This window comes from Alexandromys fortis, unplaced genomic scaffold (assembly GCF_014885135.2).
Source record: "Alexandromys fortis isolate MF-2015 unplaced genomic scaffold, M_Fortis_MF-2015_v1.1 scaffold_183, whole genome shotgun sequence".
Lineage (NCBI taxonomy): Eukaryota > Metazoa > Chordata > Mammalia > Rodentia > Cricetidae > Alexandromys > Alexandromys fortis.
In genome coordinates, this window is record NW_026068079.1 from 3222692 (window position 1) to 3230339 (window position 7648).

The window sequence follows — 7648 nt, forward strand, 5'->3', positions numbered from 1 at the left end:
TAAGTGTCTATAAGGGGTGGATGGCTAAAGAAAACACGGTGTTCATCCATCACAGAATATAATAATAAATGCACCCTTCCATCTGTGATGATGTGGATGACCCTGGAGAACACTGTGCTAAGAGAAACGAGCCAGGCATAGAAAGACCAGTGTCCTATGATCTCACTATGATGTAGACTCTGAGAGGCAGGAAGCTGATGGGAGGCTGAGGATGGTGTGAAAGGCCACGGATTTCCAACCAGCAGGGGGCAGATCAGTAGCTGTGCTGCACAACCCAGGGAGCATGGTTAACAACAACACATTGTGTGCCTGAAAGTTATTAAGACAATAGAGTCTAAGTGTTCTCACCAGGAAAGATAAAGTATGTGAGGTAATGTGTATGATAATTCGTTTGGCTTAGCATTCATTTCATAATGAATACATATTTTAAAACACTGTGTTGTACACTAAAAATACATATTTTATTTGTCAATTTCATTTTTTTAAGATTTAAAAAGCGTATTGCTCTTTATCAGAGCTTTATGGGGTAGGTGCTTTTTTTTGCCTTCCTGTTTTAGAAATAAGGGACACAGGATCATGAGCCTAAACTATTGTGCTCGAGGACAGGCATCACATACATAGATCTGGACAGATGCCGCACCCTAGGGCTCCAACTCCTTAACACACCTTACCTACGCTGAATCTCACTAACGCAGCTCTCTTACCTTGTGGCAAAAATATTCGAATATTACTTTCAAAACTTCCTCCTTTTTCCAAGTCTCACCACTTCCAGAGCCCTTGGGAAGTATTCCATGTGGGCTCATTGTTGCCAGAGAGCGGTGCTGTTCCTGCATCCCCTTTCTACCCACTGTTTATTCCCTGATGGTGCAGGGTGACAAATAACCCCAAACACCATGACTTCAGGTAGGAAACAGAATTCATTCATCAGTCTGCAGGTCGGTTGAAGGTTCTGGTCTTTGCTGAACTTGGCTACATGTGTATATTTAAGTGACTCTTAGCTGACCTGTGTTTTCTGGAACATACTGGGATACTTGGTTCGGAACCACATGTCTCTTGCCTTCCAGCAGGCTAGGCAATGGCAGAGTGGCAGAAGAACATTGTGCATGCACTCATCAAACTTCTGTGTAGATTCATACTTGCTAGCATGTTGAAGGAACAGCGGGCTGCATCCCGCCACCCGGCTAGCTTTACCTGAAATAATTACACAGAAACTGTATTCTTTTAAACACTGCTTGGCCCATTGGCTCTAGCCTCTTACTGGCTAACTCTCACATCTTGATTAACCCATTTCTATTAATCTGTGTAGCACACAAGGTGGTGGCTTACTGGAAAGATTCTAACCTGCTTCCATCTCAGAGAGGAGAGCTATGGCGACTGCCCTACTTCCCTTCCTCCCAGCATTCTGTTCGGTCTACTCCGCCTATCTAAATTCTGCCCTATCAGGCCAAGCAGTTTTCTTTATTCATTTACCATTGAGAGCAACAGATAGATAAATGACCCTCCTCCATCACTAGAATTCCATTGGCCAAAGCAAGTCATAAGAGTAATAGAGTAGGACCTGACTCCAACGGTGGGGGGGGAGGATATTATGATTAAATGGTTCAAGAAATGGATACAGAAAGAGATAAGAATAGACCATCAATACACACAGCCTATGACTTTCCATTCTTCTTTACAAAAGGCCTTCCCTGCCTGAGAGGGAGGGAAGGAGGGAAAGAGGGAGGGGGAGGGAGAGGGAGAGAGAGAGAATATCTGCAGGTACATATGGAGATCAAAGGATAAGCTCGTGTCCTTCCTCCTCAAGTACCATCTACCTTGTTCTTTGAAGCAGGGTCTCTATGGCTTCCTGACTAGCTAGACTGGCTGACAAGCCCCTGAAAGTGCCCGTCACCATCTCCCCAGCTCAAGGACTGCATGCACAGGCCACCACATGCAGGACTTTCCATGGGTGCTGTTGAACTAATGTCACTACTGGCACAACAAGCACTTTACCGACCAAGCTCTCATGCCTGCCGCAGAACAAAATGAAATTTTGAATAAAAATAAGTCATTTAGATAAAACAACTCAAGAACCCATAAATTACAGTTGAGTTCTGAAGGGCAGTGAAGAAGGGGGACCGTAGGGAAAATGTGGGTGCAAGCGGCATCTTTAGAGAAAGAAAACAGGCCTCCCTTTGCGCCTGCAGAAAACAAATAATGCAGAACTCAAACAGTGGGATCCCCATTGTGGCAGCAAGGTGGCAGCCAGTGCCAGCTACCGGGCCAGTGTCTGGTGGCAGCCAGTGCCAGCTACCGGGCCAGCATCTGAGCAATAAAGTTAGTGTAAAATCAACATCAGAGCTAGCAGTAGCTACACTAACTCGGTCAGTGACTTCTTAGCATATCAATGTCTCATTCTGTTTCTCCTGTAGAAAGCTCAAATATTGGGTTGCCTGATTCAAAGTTGGCCCCCAGGCAACCCCAGTCCTTCAAGGAGGGCACGAATGAGTATCTGTTTTCTTTCTGTTCCTGGAAAGCAGTAACAGTCATTTTCTGGTCTCACACGCATGCAGAGGCAGATTGTAATCCTCTCTCTGAGAAAAGGGGGAACCCTAGGAAGCCTGCCAAAACCACTCTCCAAATGTCCAAATCCATGGCTGTTGCTTCTGGTGAGAGATACCAGAAATGGTTACCCTCTTGAAGAAGGAAAGGTCAGGACCTGTGGGTAAATATTGACTGTTGTAAACATTTCATTTTAAATCAAAAAAGCCCTGGTAAATGAAAAAAACTTACCCCAAACAAAAACTAACACACAAAAGTGAGTCAACGAGTAAGCACTCTGCTTTCTGTCACAGGAATGCCAAGACAGACTCAGTGACAGCATCGCCTTCACTCGGGCGCTGGGCGCGGTGACTGGAGGCAAGGGGGATCTTGGCTTCCTTCCCAGAGTGTATTGGTTGGGAGAACTCTCCAGAATCCTCTACACTCTTCTTCAAGCGTTTATCATGTACTGGCTATATTTGTCATCTCAATGAACCCTGAACGAATCCCCAGGAGGGACGGGGGAGATGATTTGGTTAGGAAAGCACCTGCCTTGCAAGCATGAGGACCAAGTTCAGACCCCAGCACCCAGGTACAAATGCTAGGCTGGAGATATGTGCTTGTGATCTCAGGTCTGAGAGGGTAAAAAACGGTTGGATCCCTGGATCTAGCTAGGCAGCCAGCCTTGTCTATTGGCAAGTTCCAGTCCAGTGAGGGTCCCTGTCTCAAAAAGTACAAGTGCCTAAGGGAAAGCACCCTTGATGTTGGCTTTTGGTTAGCGTGTGTGTGTGTGTGTGTGTGTGTGTGTGTGTGTGTGTATGCACATGCGCACTCATCCATGCATAAGAGGAGGGGGGAGCCCGAGGTGGAGCTGTGTGTGTCTCCATTTTGCAGATCATGGAAATGAGGCAGCAGACGTTAGTGATAGAAGCTGCCCAAGTCACACAGCTGCATACCTGACGGCAGCATTGGCCCTCTCAGATGTGACTCTGAGAAGCCACCCTGCATGGGTGACCTCCCTTAGCACAGGGAATGAAGAGAATATGTGTCTAGAGTCTCAGACTGCCTGGGGCTCCCAAGACAGAGAACGGACTTGGATTATTGTCTTATCTTCTCAGACCCTCTCGGCTGATTGTCAATTCAATTATTGTACGTGTTCAGGGAAGGGCAGAGACACAACTACGGCATGCATGCACATGTGTGCAGGTGCATATGAAAGTCAGGGATTGGCATTGACTGTATTCCTTCATTTTCCGAGACAGTCTCTCCTTGAACCCGGAGCTCACTGATTGGCTAGCCCGACTGGTCAGCCAGCTCCAGGGATCCTCTTACCACCACGTCCTCCTGTGCTGGGTCACACGCACACTGCTGTGCCTGGCTTTGTGCACGGGTGGTGAAAATCCCCACTTAGGTCCTTGAGCTTGTGCATCTCCCCAGCCCTTTCCAACTCACACTGTGCGGGCTTTACCTGGAATGCACACACCTGAGTTTGTGGCATGGAGAGATCTGGTTCCTAATGTTTTGGAGCACAGAGATTTCTTTAACCACTTTCCATACCTTTTTTTTTCTTTTGCGACGTGAACTTCTTTTCATTTGACTTTTCCTGTTTACCAAAATTTTGATTCATAATGTTCCCAAATTACATTAATGACTGAATTCAATATATATGGTATACATATATGATAATATATATGAATGAAAACCTTTTGAATCCAGAAAACATAAAATATTTAAGTTTCCATCTACAAACACAGTATTTATTTAGCTGTGATGCCAAAATAATCCAGGAGGTTTTCTTCAGCTTCCTTCATTCTCTTGGATTAAAGTTTAGCATGTCTGCAGCCTACTCCTTATTTTTATTAGTGTGTTGTTTCTTCAGAACAATTTGTCTGTGTTTGTGTTGCAGGACACATGGAGTAGAAAGATATTGAATCTTGGGGGTCTTGCTTCTGGGCTTCTGACCCTTGTTTAACAGCTATCTGAAACACACTGGTAGGCACCATCTGCTTCACAGAAATTGAAAGCCCTGGATTCTGGACTCTCTTTTGGCCTCCGCCACTAAGGCACAGTTGTATCTGTCAGTCTAGGAATACCCCCTCTCTTATTATTGAGGCTTGAGTATCAGCCTCAGTACCCCTTCAGGGCTCAGAATTGGATGTATATGGCAGGCGAGGATCTGAGGGTAAAAAATAGCTCAAATACATTACCTCTGTATGTTCTTTATTTTTAATGTGGGGGGGGGTTGGAAGTGAAGTAAAAGGGCGTGGAGAAGAGGAAGAAGGGGAAGAATAAGGAGAAGAAGGAAGGGAGTAAGGGGAAGAAGTAGATGAAGTAGCAAGGAGAGAAGAAGAAGAAGAAGAAGAAGAAGAAGAAGAAGAAGAAGAAGAAGAAGAAGAAGAAGAAGAAGAAGAAGAAGAAGAAGAAGAAAGAGAAGAGTAAGGGTTCATCTCCACGAGGTTTCTAGTTTTTACAGACATAGTTGGAAAATTCCATAGGCAAGGACAATAATATTATGCATATCAAAATCACAAAAGGGCAGGTAGGACCTGACAAAGCTGTACTCTGGAAGAGGTGGCACCACTCAGGAAAGAGCCAGCATTCAAAAGGAAGTACCTGACATTCCAAACCATTAGATAAAATTACTAAACATCCCTGAGTCCTGGATTCACCCATTCTCCTCATCCAATCTCTTTGGTGATAACCAGCTTTGGGGACTCCTAGACTTGTTTGCTAGCAAAGGTGGGGCATGATGCCTTCCTGCCCAGGGCCTGTTTTTTATAGAAAAGTCTATGTGGTCTGTTAGCAGGTAGTTTTGTGAGATTGTCTCTGTGTAAATTTGACTGCTAAAACAAAGAGTGAATGTTATCTCTCTAAGGCCTCATGGTGTGGGGGAATGAAGCAAGATCTCTCTGTTGCCTGGGTAGAAGTGAGGTGTTCTGGGAATGAATCCCGTTTTGAAGGGAAGCATCATGGCTTCACAAGGTTTCCACAGATATGCCAGTAACTTCCAAAAGACAAGAAGTTTTTCTGCAGCTCTGCAAAACGGGTCGCTCCATGTGGGCGTGTGTAAATACACTTCCCGTGGATTTGCCTATTGGTCCGTCAGCTGTGTATTCACTGTAGAGTCTTATGGGCGCCAATACTCTCTCTCTTCTTCCTTCCTTCCTTCCTTCCTTCCTTCCTTCCTTCCTTCCTTCCTTCTTCCTTCCTTTATTTCTTCTTTTATTTTTTTTTTCAGAACCCATGTTGAAATTACTCCGATCTGCATTCTGAATGCATTTGAAACAGACGTGAGCTTCCTCTCTCCAGTCCTCCTTGGTCTATAACAAGAATGCCCCTTACTCAATAGCAGATACATTCTGTCCTTTGCTTCATGGGAAAACCTTGCTTGTTGTTCCCACCCCTGATTTAGACAACACAGCCCTCCCATTCTTCACCTAGTGCGTCAGCGCTAATTCTGTGACCACGCGCTTCTCCTTCAGCATACTAAGTTTGAGTCCATCATCCACCTCAGTGAGTTTTGTGGCTGGGAAGGAGATGCTCAACTGTCCAGAAGGTGCCAGGATTTCCTCAGAGTGGATGTGAGATTTATTTACTGAACATGACTTGATAGGCCCTGGGGTGCAGTGCTTCCGGGGACCATGGCTGGGAATGTACTGGATCACCAGATATCATAGATAAGTCATTTCACAGCTCCCATAGCTTCACGTTCATCTGCATCAGAGAAGGCCCACTTCTTAGAGATACGGATCTTCTGGTAGGTGGGGAATTTGAATTTGGTTCTATTCAGGGCCTCGATCACATGTCATTCTGCAGCTTAGGGCAAATGGACACGATGGCCATTGTGTCCTGGGGTTTCCCAAAGACGCCCCACTACCTACCTGTCAGGACCCTGACATGAATACATACCAGAACATTGTCTCCCAGGTCCCTTCGGGCAGTCATATAGGGAATAGGCTGCTACACTACCAAGAAGGAGGGCTTCATCGCACCTCGGAGCAGGCCTCTGAGAGTAAAGGAACCTGGTTAGCTTAATTGGTTGCCAACATCTATTTTTTTTTAAACAAATGATATTGCATCCAAAACTCACTAGGATATTGAAATTGCATTAGATATATTTGAAGAAATGATGTAAATATTTTATATTTAAATGTTAATAATAACAAATTTGCATGCTAAATTCTTTTATAACTATTTAAAATAGCAATATTTTCTTATTCTTTCTTTTTTTTTCAAGACAGGGTTTCTTTGTGTAGCCCTGATTGTCCTGGAACTCGCTCTCTAGATCTAGTTGAGGCTGGCCTCAACTCAGAGAACAATACATTTTTAAAAGTGTGTCATTGTGGATATTTTTCACATTCCCTTTCAAGACACATAGGAAAAAGATGTACAAAGACCTCTGATTTTGACCAAACACTTCTTTATACAGATGAAGCTCTTGAAATCCAGAGGGTGGAAAGGTCACATAGCAAAGAATGGCCAAGCCAGGTCCTCCTCAAAGGTCTGAGAGCTTCTTGTTTGACCCTTGTTTTAGCTGTTTCCTTCTTGCTGTAACAAAACACCTGCCAAAAGCAACGTAAGGAGAAAAGGCGGCTCCTGGCTCCCAGTTCAGTGGATGGTCAAGTATGAGAGGGAGATTAAAGCCCTGACCACACTCTGTCCACAGTCAGGAAGCGGAGACTGAGGATTCGATTACACTATGTAAAAATACGTTGTTGTGATTGGTTTAACAAATAGCTGGATGGCCAATAGCTAGGCAAGATTTCCAGGCTCACAAGGTGCTGGGAAGAAGGCCGGGGATAGACATGCAGGAGGAGAGAGTAAAGCCACGAGTCATGCGGCAACACATAGCTGAGTAGAAATGGGTTAATTTAAGTTATAAGAGTTAGTTAAAAACAAGCTAAGCTATTGGCTGAGTTTTCATAATTAATAACGTTGTGATTTGGGAGCTGGTTGGCAGGACAGAGAAAGTCCGAGCACACTGGTCCGAGAAAGTTCCATAATCACTGGTGTTCAGCGTATTTTCTCCTTTAGTTTTAGTCCAGGACCTCAGATCACGGAATGCTGCTGCCCACAGTTAAGATGGATCTTCCAACTTTAATTAATTGTATCTATATAGTCCCCCACA

At 44.6% G+C, this 7648-nt stretch overlaps 1 non-coding gene across 1 annotated transcript; it reads right to left on the bottom strand.

Moving 5' to 3' along the window:
• Window positions 1-6434: 6434 nt before the first annotated feature.
• Window positions 6435-6565, bottom strand: LOC126488386 (small nucleolar RNA SNORA70). The gene has a single exon (XR_007588671.1). It is a non-coding gene; the product is annotated as a small nucleolar RNA SNORA70 (small nucleolar RNA).
• Window positions 6566-7648: the final 1083 nt, after the last annotated feature.